Source organism: Dermacentor andersoni, chromosome 1 (genome assembly GCF_023375885.2).
Source record: "Dermacentor andersoni chromosome 1, qqDerAnde1_hic_scaffold, whole genome shotgun sequence".
NCBI classification, from domain to species: domain Eukaryota; kingdom Metazoa; phylum Arthropoda; class Arachnida; order Ixodida; family Ixodidae; genus Dermacentor; species Dermacentor andersoni.
This window is the reverse complement of record NC_092814.1, coordinates 94,760,442-94,775,568: the sequence shown is the minus strand read 5'-3', so window position 1 is coordinate 94,775,568 and position 15,127 is coordinate 94,760,442. Positions and strand designations below refer to the sequence as shown.

General features: G+C 48.2%; 1 protein-coding gene across 1 annotated transcript in view; it reads right to left on the bottom strand.

The window, feature by feature from the left end:
• The window catches only part of LOC126545795 (uncharacterized), a 60,606-nt gene extending 59,011 nt beyond the window's left edge, over positions 1–1,595 (bottom strand). The window contains exon 1 of the mRNA XM_050193794.3: positions 1,454–1,595. The gene's annotated coding sequence lies outside the window, so the exon portion shown is untranslated. The remainder of the gene's footprint in view (positions 1–1,453) is intronic.
• Positions 1,596–15,127: the final 13,532 nt, after the last annotated feature.

The window sequence follows — 15,127 nt, the reverse complement described above, 5'->3', positions numbered from 1 at the left end:
TCGCAGCAGCAGCAAGACGTACACGACGGACTGGCCATACGTCCTTGTCGGTATAGACGTTCGCACACGTTCACACAGCCAACACTTAGCTTGAGCAGCTGTACTCTAGCACGACGAGGCAAGTCTCGACCGCGAACACGGGGCAGGAACGTTCCATTTGCGACGCGCTGGTCTGGATGCTGCTTGAGTAGGTGGCGACGAATCAGCAGACGAGCGTCATCAAGCTTGCACAAAATTTCTGAGCAGACACAGTCGTTATGGGCGCAAGCGAAAGCCAGACGATCAGCCTCTCCATTTGCGGGGATACCTACGTGTGAAGGTATCCAGTGGGCAACGATGGTACCCTCGCGATGCAAATTTGTTGGCAGAGTGAGTAATGCTGCGCACAACTGGACAATCAATCTGCCTGCGTTGAAATCTGCTAAGGGCAGCGCGGGAGTCCGCAGCGTGCTTGCACGGCAATACTTCAAACCACGCAGGTGATTCCAACCTTTAATAAGCTCACGCCGTTTCGAGCGACAGCAGCAAAAACAAAATATAAATGTCCTCGCTATTCGCACTCCACGCAAAGGACTAGACATCAATGGGACACAAAATTCATTTCGTAAACCATCCTTTTTCGCTCATCCTTACATACACATGTATGTTTCTTCAATTGTGAGTTCCAGCTCGCAAACACTTTTACCTAAACAAAGCAAAGGAATCATATCAAGATCGAGACCAATTCATCTGAAGTTGCGTTGTAAGGAATGTCTCAGCTTGGAGCGAGCATTTTGGACAAGGGCTCTTGTCTTCGCCAGTACGAAGGCAAGTCCCCTTGAAATGTTGGCACCGAGGTGAAGGCTCCCTATTTCGTAAACATATTTTTTTTTTTTTCTGCATTTGGTATGAAGAAGAGCTGCTGGAAGAGATCGCAACATATGAAAAAAAAAAGAAACGACAAAATTAGATGCCCTCGCGACCAGGAGATATGGAGATTCGACAAAGGCAGCCGCACTCGAGGTATAGAGGCTACTTCCTGTATCTTACCGATATACTTATTCGAAAACAGATGCGAATCAAAGCTAAGAGTGTAAAGGGTCGTGCAGCATGGCACAAAATTGACAAAACACTCGAGTCACATGCACCGTGCAATAGACAGCATGGCAGTGCAGCAGCTAACCGGCGCCGTCTGGCGGGACGCGTCGCGCAACATCATTCGGCCGCCATTACGAGGGGCAACGAAGCGCTTGGCGATTCCATTTCGCGACGTGATCTCGTCGCAGCACAAGACGCCATACACGCGCCCACAGTATACATACTAGACATGCAGGAGCGATGAGGGGGGGGGGGGGGGGGCGAACGCGCACGAAGGGCAAGGCGACATGGCATCCGTTGCAGTTTGTCCGCTACACCGAGAAAGGAAGCTTCCGTCCTCGCGTGCTCAAAGCACGGGCGTTCGCGAGACACCCACCTGTAACCCCACCGGGACAGCGGGGCGCTGACGGGCGACGGGCGGGCGGCGTCTATGACACGAGTCGTGCTCGGCTGCTGTTCGCGTAGTCCGCGCGGCCGGCGAGTCCACTTGCAGCGCATTGGCGCTGCCGGACGAGATGGACGTCCGGCTGCGGCGAGCGAAGGTGGGGGGAGGCAAACCTATTGTTTTTCACTTGACTGCAGTCGATAAGCCTTGCCCGCACCGATAAGCCTCTTTGTGTTTTAATTCTTCCGGACTGCTTATCGCCGGCTCGCTGCAGGTACGATCAGGGAGCTTGCTATACCCGCAGGCGGGTCTTTTTGTCTCGTTATTCCTGCAGCGGCGCCACTCGATCCTTTGTGTTTTAATCAGTGCCGCAAAGGCTGCCTCGCAGCTGACAACGAGTCGAAGCACGCCGTGCGCGGCATGGCGAACCATGCAAACCTGCCTCGTTTGACCGGCCGGACGCACTGGACACAGCGTAGACAAGGCTCTGCGACCGCGGAAGTGAGAGTTTGATCGGCTTATTTACGTGCGATAGCAGTGGAGACCGCTCCTGCCAAAGCTTGTCGCCGTCCAGCTCGCAACAATGAAGCGCCCGGTGCCAGAAATGTGTCCCGTGCAATGCCAACCGGCTTGATTGCGAACTGCGACGCCACAACACCATCGGTCGAGAAAGTCAAGTGCCGAGGCCCGTTTCCTCATACACTGCATTCGAGTTTCCCAATGTAACAGTACACGCCAGGTCAAACAAGCGCAGACAACGCAAACGAATATCGCATCAAAACGAATCCAGAACAGGTGAACCTGAAGGCCCCGTATGGACGTGTGAAGTGAAACTCGGTTATTCACAGTGTCGGTAGCTTTTATTTTGTAATCATTATGATAAAGAAGACGATTGTTAGTGGTTAAGGGTCCAAGGGCTGCGGTTCCGATACAAAGGGCAGATGGTTATTGCAGGGTCAGGGTTGGCCCAGGGTCATCTATCTGAAGGAGCGATGGTAAGGGGTGTTCTAATAATTAGACTTTTCGTGTTAAAAGGTGCGAAACTATATGGAAAGAAAGGAGGAAAGAGAGCCACATGCAACTAAATTTATTCAAACCGAGCAGTTCACTTTTCAAAGAAAGCACCAGCGTGTGCAAATAGACTGCGCACTGAAACCAGCCAGAATATTAGAGGAAATCAAATTGTAAAAAGTTGGACGACGATTCAACAGGTCGATGAAATAGGGGCGCAGTCACTACGCAGCGCACTCAATCGCGTCACTCAATCGTGAGGGGAGTAGGAGGGGTGCCAGACTTTAAATTTTTTGAACGTACTATCTTCGGGATCAGCCCACAATTTTAGACTACGCAATCTTCGGGATGGGCTTACGTTTTTTAACAGCACTATTGGGGGGATCGGCTCACAGTTTGACGTATGATGACGTGCTAAGCAATTTGAAATAAGTTCCTGGGTTTTACAAGCCAAAACTACGATATGTTTACGAGTCACAACCCTTGCGGGGGCAAAACCGTCAATGTCGTAACGGTAACAGTATCGGGCTTCTGTGATAGACGTTCTCTGTTCGAATCCGGACACTGGAGAATATTATTGATCTATTTGTTTAAAAGTTTCGCCATAAGGGCGAAGCAGCGAATGTGATAGCAACTTGTTAGAATATTAAACGAAGTAATTAAGGCTCGTAGCCTTAGTGGCACTATGAATTGCATGAAACGTAACCTGACTAAGTAAACGTGCGTGGCGTGTGCAGACATATAAACAGAGAAAACTCGATGGCCGCAGGCAGCATCGATTAGAACTCCAGGATCTCGTCGGCGTTGTCGCCTTGTGTCGAGCTCGCGTTCCCGTACTGCGGCATGCTCGCGGGATGTGCGCGTTCGCATCGCGCTGGTCAACTGCACGGTTTTGCCGACGTCATCGCACAGCATGGGCGTCCCGTTCCCACAGCGCCAGCTCTGGGCGCCTCCCGGATGCCGCGTGAGCCACATACGCAGCAGCGCACTGTGTTTGCATCTGAACCAAAGGAGTGGTCTTGGCGCGTACACGGGCCCGCCTTGCTTGAATGCGATTAGCGTGCGATTAACGCGGGGACGATTGTGCGATGTGAGGGACGCGGTACGTTGCCGCAGAAACGCCCAACCGGCACGGTACTATTCCATCCGCCCTATCCGTGGCTAGTACGCGTGGGAGAACGATAGCACGAGCCGGCAGGGTCTGTATGGTCTGCATAGGCTATGTATGGCCTGCATAGAAGTTTGTTCCAGCATACTAAGCTGTCTAACCTAAGGGCTTACAATACAACTTCTTTTGAGCACCAGTCTGTGCGATTGGAGCACGAACTCGCCTAGACATCTTTTGCCACCTGCCATTCAAATTCGGACGAATAGGGAAATCGCAGTTAATGTGAGGAATGTTCTTAATAAAAACGTAAAAACTAGAGAAATCGGTATTTTTGTGCAATTGTTAAATAATTATTACGTGTATTATGTAATCGCGTGGAGTGTTCATACGACACGGCAAGCGTCACAACGCGCCTGGCTTGTAAAAGCCAAATTCTTAAGGATGTACTATTCCGCCTAATGAGCCATGCACCCGTGGCCTAATGTTTAGGGCATCGGACTGCAGTGCTAAGCGTCCTCCATTCAAATCCTGCCGTTGGACAATTACACACACACATATATATGGTTTACCGTGAGCGGTGATATGGCTTTAAGGTGCAGGAGAGAGCCTAAAGGTGAACCCAAGAGAGCCTAAAGGTGAAAGAACACGCTTAATATATTATAAACGTTACGCATCATGAAGGATATATAATAATAGAGTTGCAGATTAGGGGACGCAAGCGGCTTGCTTACGCAAGAACTAGGGGCCACGCTATACTGCGCATGCGGAGACCCTTACGTCTGGGTCTACGCATGCGCAGTACCGTGGCCTCTAGTTTTTGCGTACGCAAGCCGCTTGCGCCTCCTAATGTAAAACTCTCCAATGAGTGAAACTAGAAAATGCAGATACTTTTATCGCGGCCCTTGTTTAGACTAAACTTCTTGAATTCTCTGTTAGACAACTGATTTACTCCTTCTTTGATTTGGCGTTCAGAAGTAGAGAGATTGCAGGACTCGAAGCTCACTTTCATGGCCTTAATACAAGTTGAAAATGCTACTTGATCGTAGTGGAATTGCGCGAAGAGAATTTATTTTTGTGATACATACGTCGCGACAAATCCCCGATCGATTCGAGACATCACTCCCCTTGACGCGATATGTTCACCTAGAAAGATATCTGTTGATGTAATTAAATACATAGTCACCTAAACCGTAACAGCAGAAGTCCTTTAGTATGCCATGGCGCCGCGTCGTATGCGTTTTCAAGATCAAAGACGCCTATTATCATAACAGGCATATAATAATAGTATTATGTAATAGTAATGTGTAATGTATTATGTATATGTAATTATGTAATGTGTATAGTATTATGTAATAGTATAATGTAATACTTCAAAGTATTAAGCAATACTATTTGCGAACAAGTGCTTATCTTGTGAATCATTCTAGGCACACAAGGCTATCGATTATGGACCTTCTGGATTGGAAGCCAGCTTTGGCAGCGTCCAATATACATGTACTCAAGGAAGTGCATACATCTCTAGTTTTAAATTTTATCATTCAGTTTGCACAGATAGCTTCAGTGCAATCAGTTTACACAGATAGCACAGAAAGACAGAAAAACACGCATCAAAAGATGCATGTCTTTCCTCTCTTAGTATATATAGGGATCACTACAGTATCTCTCTGCTGCTCGGAAAGGCCCCCAGTGTCAGGAATTTCAGTAAAAATTCAGACAACCGCATTTACACTTAATTGATCATGTACCAATGTAACGTAAATAGGAGCGCCAGGTATGCATGACGGAGCTAAACCGCTGGCTTGTTCCCAGTTGAAATTTTGTACAGAAGTGGAATTTTGCGGTGAAGGCAGTTCAGTATCATGTTCGGATGCATAACTTGCCTGTTTCGGCCTTAATAGGCGAAATGTACGCGTCAGCTGCGGCGATGACCGACAAATATCGTAAATTTTTGGGAACAGAACCTTGGAGCCGTCTGTCATTGCAGTGTCGAAGCAAGCACGCATAAACGCTCTTAAGTAGTCAAATTTTAGGATTGTTGCTGTTAATAAATGATTCATCCTTCCTGCTGAAATTTTGCACGCGTATAGACCTTTTCATTGGGCGAGGAGAAAAGGGCGCGCGGCGAGCCTTTCCTCCTCTCTGGCTTGTGCGATCCGGCGCGGCGCTGCTTGAAAGTATTGCTTTCGCGTGCTGCGGAACGATTTCGAGATGTTTTAGATCGTACTTGGTGAAATTTACGCAATGTCCGTTCATATAAGCTCGTCAGGGAAGCCTTTCGGTGCATCGGTAACTACAGTACGGAGAAATATCTCTTGGGGGCGCAAACATGTGACGCATATTATCAGTCGCGGTGTGCGTATGTGTTGTGAACTGTTTTGTGTGTATCGGTTTTGATTCAACGAAGACAACTGGCGTCTCTGTATTACCAGCATGAAATGGTAAATCTGCTCACTATCTGATCGCTTAGCGTAAGGACAAAAACAAGAGCGCCTGCTCGTGTACGGCCAACCTAAGGCAACTACGAAACACCTAAGCGGCAGACGCTATCAAATATTTGTGATACACCGGCGTCGTTCTCACGACGATTCAAGTCTAGTAGGCTTGAAATCACTATATGTCTACGGTAGCCTCTTGCATGAGGCCGATGGCGCTGCTCAACACAGCGATCACTGCGGTTGGTGGACCAGCATGATACATATGAATAAGCCATGTACTTCGGCATTGCCTTTTTGCCCTGTAAAGCCATAATGTCCGAGATGGATCCCATAAAAAGAATGCAATGGCTATTTTGAGGACAAAATTTCCGTAATACGTGTGAGTGCGTCGTACAGAGAACGGAACGAACACAACCGAAAAAAAAAAAGTCGGTTATCATAATCTTTGTCGAAAAAGAAAGAACGGGCTAACGCCGCAGTACGACCTCGTATAGTCACGCCGCACAACGTTTACAGAGCTATAAACGTTGATGTCGCATGCTTGGACCATGCGCTATATAGAACAAAGATATCTGTAATCCAGTACCTACCACTGCTTAGGATAATCGCGAAGTATAGTTCACGCTGTAAGGTATGTTGCTATTACTAACCAAACCTATTTTATTCATCGGTGGAAACCTCGCCTACCGAAACAAGTAGTCACGCAATGTAATCTGCTAGGAATAGTTTGAACGCTTGTCAAAGTATAACAGCACAGCTCCTATCGTAGCAGAACGGTACCCGCGTTGCTACGATCGTCGCGTATGTTTCATTGCTCCTAAACCACAGCATAGAACTAGAGGACAATACTGCAATAAAGACCACATTAGTGAATGGAACTTTCAGAAATACACTGTTGATCTTCGAGGCTGATTGTAGGCTTAAACATGCGCGCACACATCGCGCTGCGTGCTCCGTCCGCCTCAACGCCAGCAGAAAGTCCGGCCATACCAACCTATACCACTTCAGTACATCTCATAGAACCGTTTTCCACGTAGAAGACGCCACGTCATACTAAATAGACCGCACGAGAGCGAGAACAAACGCCAAAAACTACCGCCGAGCGTATACCTGCCATGCAAAACGGAGCGCTCGCCCAAGCCAGCATGCCGACTGCCCATAGATGGCGCCACTGCGTGCAATATGGTGGCGCCCATAAAAATACAGTCTATATGGGAGACCCTGTACACTTATAAATAATAGGTGATAGTACGTTCCTATGTTAAGGCGTATTGATTTGATAGCGTCGATTGCAAGAGTCATGTGTGGACCGCTGCCGGCGCTGACACAACAGTCGCAGCGTGGCGCCCGGAGACAGCGAGATGTCTCCGAGATGGCAAGAAGGGCGGTAAAGCGCGCAGCGTGCGGGGGGTCCCTCAAGGTAGACGAGGGGAAGGATGAGAATGGAGAGGAAATCGAGTCGATCGGTAGACACTGTGACGTCGATGCTAGACTAAATAAAATGGAGGACGTCCAGGATGAGCTTGCGAAACTGGTCGAAGAGCTCAAAAATGAGCTCAATATGCCGCGTAATGCACGGAAGGCGGTACAAGGAAGACTCCAGGCAGCCGAGGAAATACCGAGCAGGGCCGTCATTACGAACGAAAATGGTAGTGACGATGGAACGCCGTCTCCATGCGTGACAGGGCCCGGAAGTACCGATGAAGCGCGTGGAACGCGTGGAACGTGGGGTTTGGGCAGGTGGAAGGAGGTTCATCTACCTTGAAGCTACCACAAAGGAAAAGCAGGAACGAAGGGACCAATGCTCCGTGTCAAATCCGAATCACGCGGAAAAAGATAACAAAGGGAAGCAGGAACAGGTCTCGTCCGTAGGAGACAGTGAAAAGGTGATAATCGCCGGTGACTCAAATCTGACTATAGGATCTAGGACGCGATTGTGGAGAGGGTGAAAGGCAACAAAAGAGTGGCGCTATAGGGACGTTCCCAGGGCAGACATTGGGCTACGTCATGGAGCGAGCTAGATAAAGCCTCGCGGAGAATGCACAGGGACGGAACCTTGTAGTAGTAACGGGGGCCTAAATGACATGCTAAGCAAGATAGGGCCGGACTAGCCCAGCGTTCGGCGAAGGGTGTAGACGACTTGCGCGAGATGTCCCCTCGGGTGCAGACTGTGGTGTGCACGGTGCCGGACGTACCTGTATGTGACACTAACGAACAAAGAGCGGTTGCGGCCGCTAATGAGGCGATATGGAGAGTGAGCCAAGAGAAAGGTTTGAGGTTATAGAAGTAAACAGGGAAGTGAGAAGGTATGGCGGTTTTCAACGAGGTGGAATCCCCTTCAATCACAGGCTTGGACGAGAAGTGGGCTGGCGACTTGCTGATCACGCAGTTCCTTTTTTGGGGGGTACAAGGGCGCTGTGGAGGCCAGGGTAAGTAGTACTGAAGAAGGTCCTGTGCGAACCTCGGACTACATCACCGTCAATAACAGGAAAACTACGAAAAGAAGAAAGAAGAGAGCTCGCCGTGCAATAGGCTACATAAACATGGAGGGCGGCAGAAGAAAGGAAAAATTGTTAAATAGTGAGGAGCCTTTAAATAGAGAACAAATAGGCGTGTATACGATTACAGGAACGCACAGAATTCTTTTTATTTCAGAAAGTGCCTCGCATATAGACTTGTCACTATCAGGGTTCATGAACACGCAGCCCGCGGAGCCCTTGTACACGGCCTCCTCTCTTCTGTCGCGATTGCGATGCACATCGCCCATCACTCTGGGGTGTATACGAAATGAATGCTGGAATCGTTGAAGCTTTGCGCGGATGAGACGCAGCCACACGCCGGCTCCGGTCACTCAGCGAAAGTCGGAAGTGATGTCGGAAGCGCATATCATACGCAGGCTCTCGAACCAGTCGGCCGACGCTGCTGAACCCGCCAAAACAGCGCATATGTCGGCGTGAGCCCCTAGTGCGTGCACTCTGGCCGTCTCGGGTGCAGCGTGCGCAACGCGTTGTTTGTCTTCGATAACGCCAGCGGAAGCGGTTGTCGGTGGGAGAAAAAAAAAAAAGGCAGCAGCGGGAGCTAGGGTGCAAGTGACCGCCGATGCGACTACCAGCCGACGTGTGCCAATAAAGAGTAGCCAGGCAGCTTTCCCAGCCAGGCAGCGTGTATATCTAGCACGATCGACGCGATCGGGACAACTCGTCAACGTGCAATATACTTCGACGCGCAGCTTTCTTCAACGTCCGCGTGGCGACATATATACGCGCCCGAACGTGGAGGACTGACAAAACAATGCCCTGGACAGACAATGGAGAAATACAAGCGGCCACCCGCATTGAGACTAGCGTAAAACTATAAATAATGCAGAGCCGCAGCAAGAAAAAGCGACGTAAGACAAATAAATAAATCAATAAAAAGAAAAAATGAGAGAGCAACGAATGCATTTTCTGGTGACGTCAACACTCGCCGCGTTGCCGGTCAATTCGGATTGAGAAAGAACTGTGGCATTCTAACGGCGATTCACTCCGCATGCATACCGTGTCTTCGCATAGAACAAACGCAGCTCAGTTTACAGCAGAACAGTCTACCAGTATAACCTGGATTCATCGGTGACCTGAACGCTGCAGCAATGTTCGCGTCCAAGGGATGCCGACACTGTTCGCGATGATATCACTTCGCGTTGTATACAAGTGCACACGCGTACGCTATAGTACGTGCCACTAACAAATGGAACAAAACTCCGATGTCAAAGTCCGCTATTGTCCGGCCTGTGGCAAGAGGGGCATTGTGCTCGTGAATGAGTGTATAGTAGCTGGCGCAACAGTGCACTTGGGTCACGCAAGAGTGTGACCTTTCCCTGACTTCATGGTTAACACCCATTTAGTTCTTACGCAGAACGGTTGGCGAGCCTCAAAATGACGTGAGCCCTGAATAATATGCGGAATGGAGTGCATTCAACATCGTGAGCTTGCATTCCATTTTATTGGGTCATTTCAGTAGACGGTTTAAAGTCTCACTATCGCCGAGTTTTGAATTCGTTCACGTTTTCTTTTTAAAACAGTTTTTACGCAGGTTACTTCTGACACTTGCGTAGATAAAGCGACAGGCTCAAAGTGATATTTTATTTTTGCGCTGCCAGTTAACCGATGTAAATTAAGGCAGCCGAAGTGCTCATGGGTTCAGTGCAATAACCACGCGTTGTCGAAGTTCATCCATGCTTTCGTACGGCGTCGTTTACAGTTATCGTGACCGCGAAACAGCTATTCCCAGATTTAACTAAATATGGTACTACAGTCCATCTCATAGCTTAACGTGGAATGAAAGATTACTCGCCAAAAATTATCTGCTTTTCAGATTCACTCTCTCCTGTTTATGAATTCAAGCAGTGTAATGTAGCATGTATAACAGCTGATAACGTCACAAAGCCCGGAAAGGGAAGAGATTAAAACACTCAAATTACTACCAGACCGGTTTCAGGTTTATTAATAAGTGTGTCAATTTTATTGCTAGCATCAATTTGTGCACTACCTCCGCTAAGAGCCCAACCAACCCCTTTCCTGTTACACGATCTCGCCTCCTGGAGATGCCGCTTTTCTGCCATTTGTTAGTGTGTGTGGCAGAGCTCGCTTTACGTCAATCAGAGTCACCTTCGCCAAATGGTCGAAAAAATACCCATTATTTTTTAGTTGAATCATTTAGGAAGCGTTCATGTACATTGTTTAGTGTTCACTCGTATGTAGGCACTTTCTTTTTAACTCCTGCGCTGTGTCCCTGACAGGCCTCTTCTTTGCGGCCTCTAATTGAGCACGTAGAGGATTAAAAAAAAAAACTGACGTAAGTAAAACTGAGGAATTGAATGGCCACGTTAATCGCTGCCTTGGCAATCGTGCAACAACCACGTGCCTGTCTTTCTTCTTAGTTAGCAAGGATAGAAAGTGCACGCACGGAGGGATTTAAAAGCACGCGCTCGACATTACCGAGTTAAACGCTTCGCGGGACTTCAGGAGCTTTTGCCAGTTTAAACATATCAGTCGCAATTAAGGCTCCCTGGTCTGAAGTGCTTTGACAAAATTTGCAGCCTGTTTCTGAAGAAAATAAAAAAAAAGAAATGTAAGAAAAATTTGCAAAATCAGTTTTTCACGATAGACGGAAACAAATTCAGCATGTCGCAGGGAGCTTGTGCTACCTTCCGTGTTCTAAACTTCAGCTATGACTGCGTGAAGAACGGGCGAAAAATATTCCGAGATTACAGTTATATCGTCTAAGACATGGTACACATCTGCAAAAACTTCCCTGAGCGGGTGAAGAAGGTTTGGTCGACGTTAAAAGGCCCCAGTTGGGATATGATATTAGAGCGGAGCACCTACAACGTTCGCGCAGACGCACGCATACGGTCCTGCGAGGCACCGTCGGCACTTTCACACAATCCTTTTTAGAACGTGACTCTCCTCACACCGGGAGCTGAATCGGCAGGCGCGCACACAAAAAGCGAAATAGGCGGTAAGACCGAAATAACTTGTCCCTTCCTGCGTCGACGGCGAAAGAAGCATCGTTTAGCGCCCGGTCCTTCGCGTCCCCCTGCCGCCGCCCGACTGAAGCCGTGGAAATCTATTTTCCGCCTCGCCAGTCAAGCGTTTTAAGGCCCGTAACCCTTCTGTTCGCCGCCACGCTCGGAGTAGCGGCTTCGCGTCAATGATGCTTTCTATGCACTCGGCGTGTGGAAAAAACAAACAAAAAAAGAACGTAATGCGCTTTACTGTTAGGAAGCGGGAAACACAGTCCTGAAAGATATTCAGACAGATGATCGTTAATGACAGTCTGCGCTTACAGCTCGGACGAAACAAGGAAGGTTTGATGAAAGTTGCTCGTTGCTACACGCAGCGTCTCGTTGGCAGGAAACGGTTTTCTTAGTCTACGTAATAACCCGGTCAGACGGGCAAATTTACCGTCCCTTTGACCAAGTGTCGCTCGGCGTTAGTTGTCATTCGGAGGCGATCACACGAGAGAGTGAGTGACAGTCGCAGCAGAGAGCGCTCGGTAGAGACTGTCAACTTCGTCTAGCTCCCTGGAAGTGTTTCATTAGCCTCTACAAAAGCAGCTTGAAAGGACACAAGAGCAGGGGAAAGAAAGCGATTAGTTTGGTATTTTTGCGTGCGCATTTTTCAAACTGGGTTTGTCCCAAAACTAACCTAACAGTCTTGCACTTCCGCTGTTTAATTTCAGTGGCCGCCAATAACGCGCTTTGTCTCGTATTGCAGCGAATAGCAAAATTATCAGCAACATTATCGAGAGATTTCAAAATAATGGTAACTTAGTGTTTTTTTTTGTAGCATTCCATAGCCGGCTGCCATCAACTCCGAACGACACAGTTTTGATATGTAGCACCGAAACGTTAAGATGGCTACAATTCCACTAAAGTGCGTTCACTCAAACTGATAAAATTTGCCAGAGTGACTAGGGTAAAAAAAAAAAAAAAAAAGAGAGCCAGATGATTTTTGATTACAGAGAAGACACTGCGCGCGGAGGAGACTGCGGTAATATTGCGATACCGCTTAAACGTCTAGGTTCAAAGATTTTTAAGACCGCCTCCTGCCAAGTTACGAAGATATCATGCACCGCCAGAGAAAAAGAAAAAAAAAAAACGTTATGCAAATGCCAAGACTGCACTGTAGGAAAGAATTAGGCGCCTTCTCAACGAAATTGAAACGAAAACTTCTTTGCGAGCGCTTCATTCTTAACGCTAGGACATTTATGGACGCAATACCTTTTCTTTTTTTTATTGGAACGGGTAGAAAGTAATATGAAGAATAAAAGGAAGAAGGAACGCAAGGTCCGATGACTATACTCTAAAATGCGTTTTTAATTTCTACAGTTTCTCTCGAGATCGCTACACAATTTTAAGACAGACCAGAAAAATCGAGAGAACAACTTGCGCAATGGCTTTTATTCGAGGAAGGGTTTCACATTGGATTGCACCGGGCGCGGGAAAAAAGTTTCGCGTAACAAAACTGTCCAGACGTCCGTCACCCACGAGAGTTACATAGGAGTCCTCAAAACTCGCCATGGGATTCACGGTGAAAATCTGTTACTTTCGGTGTTTGTTTGCCCCCGAAACATAAAGCTAAAAAAGAAAAACATAATTCGTGTCCTAGGGGCATTGCACAGAAACAAACGAAATGGTGAAAACCTGAGATGCGCCGAGATTTAAAATAATTTCCTCCGTTGCGAGAAATTTCCCAGACTCTCCGGAGAGAAAGAAAAAAAAAGTGGGGGAAGGGTGCCTACTTTTTCTTATTCTTCTGAAAGGTCATTGACGGCGTCTACAGTTACACAACGGCTCAGTGGGCTCCCTTTGAGTGCAGTAATCGCGAAGCGCTTCGCAATGCAGTGAACTGAGGTGAGAGTCGAAATGGGTCGCTGGCATTGACTCAGATTTGGCAAAGTGTACGCTACAGAACAGCTACACAGACACCGACGAGCGCTGGCATAAATAAGATGAAGAGGAGACAGTGTAGCGTTCTTTTCGTGCCCTTAGCGACGAAAAAGAAGAAGAAAACGCCCGCTAAACGCCAAGACGGGAGCCGAGGAAGCGGCAGAAAGAGGACAAGCGGGGCGGCGACGAGAGAGACCCACGTGCCACCGAGCTCGAAAGCCCCGGCGCGCGAATCACGTGCGCGCCCGCTCGCACGGAACGCCGCGCCGACCGCATTTTGAGAGCAGGACGCCGCCAGGCGATGTCTTTAGCGCGTCAGCAGACTCTTTTGTTGCCCCCCCCTGGAAAGTTCCTGCACCGAACGGCTTCCGGGATTTTCCAGCAACCCGGTGGCACTAACCTCCGGTAGTGCGCCAGGATGAAGACGGCGCTGCGGGTGCGTGCAGCGCCCCGAAAGAGAGAGGAAGAAACTAGCAAGACATTCTTCGCAGAAAAAAAAAAAGGAATAAGAAAGAAAGAAAGACGTCTAGACGAAGCATGAAGCGGGTGTAAACGAAAAGAAAGAAAACATGGCCGCGAAGGAAAGAAAGGAGAAAGCTTGCGGCATAAAGTTCATACACGACACCGTTTCTCGCGACTGTACCGCCGCCATGACGGGCTCATCAACAGAGAAAATCGGACACTCGCCTCTTTATGCACCCAGCAAGAATATGGGTGCAAGGATAGTGAAACGAGAGGCCTCACACAAAGAACGTGATGACAGCGACGCTATTGGTAACATATAGCGACAACTCTAAGGCGGCGGCGAGAAAGTACTCCATAGCTTGCGCTGTTTACTTTAATGGGATGTTCCTGTGGCAGCAGTAAACCACGCACAAACAATAAAGGTACACTCAGAGCAGGCGATATGGATTTACATGTTTTGATTGTTGTAGTCGCCGATGAGCGCTTTCTCTGCTCGTGCGACTAGATAACATGCTTGCGCGGCCATCGCCCAGTGACGCTTTCACTTGAGAATGCGCGGAATGTTATCCACCGTATGCGGATGTTTCCCTGCATGCTTTTATTTATTAATTTTTTTCTCATTCTAATTTAGCCGGACGCAGTAGGATTTAGGGTGTTGCCAATTATTTCCCTTTTCGCACAGTCAAGATGTACACTGCAGGCTACGAGATACGAAGCTTGCTTATGCGCAAAAAAAGACGAAAGAAAAGGAACTCGCAGGAGTTGCTTACAACCATGTCCTACGCGCGGCGCAGTGGGCCGTTAGGAGCGCTGCATAGTGCGAGATAACTTTCTTAATTGGCAATATTACTCACCAACGACAAATTTCACGCACGTACACCGAAAAAAAATAACGCCAAGTTGGCAGTCATCGCCACAAGAAGTCAAACACGAAACTATACACAGCTTCGACGATAAAGGATCCTGGCAAACTAGTAGAAATGTGAACGTTGACAGATTCGCTTGAACAATTTTTTCCCCATTCAGGAATCCGTCGATGCTTTTCCTGTGCCCGTAACGGGAGCAGAGCGCAGCACGGTAAGAGCGAACGATAGGCCAGAGCGCGGAAGCGCATCGAGAGATCGTCAGAGTATTAAAAAAATGGATTGGCATGCACGTGGCGCTCAGGAAACTGCAGCCGCCTACAAAAGATGATCAGTAAATGCGCGGACACT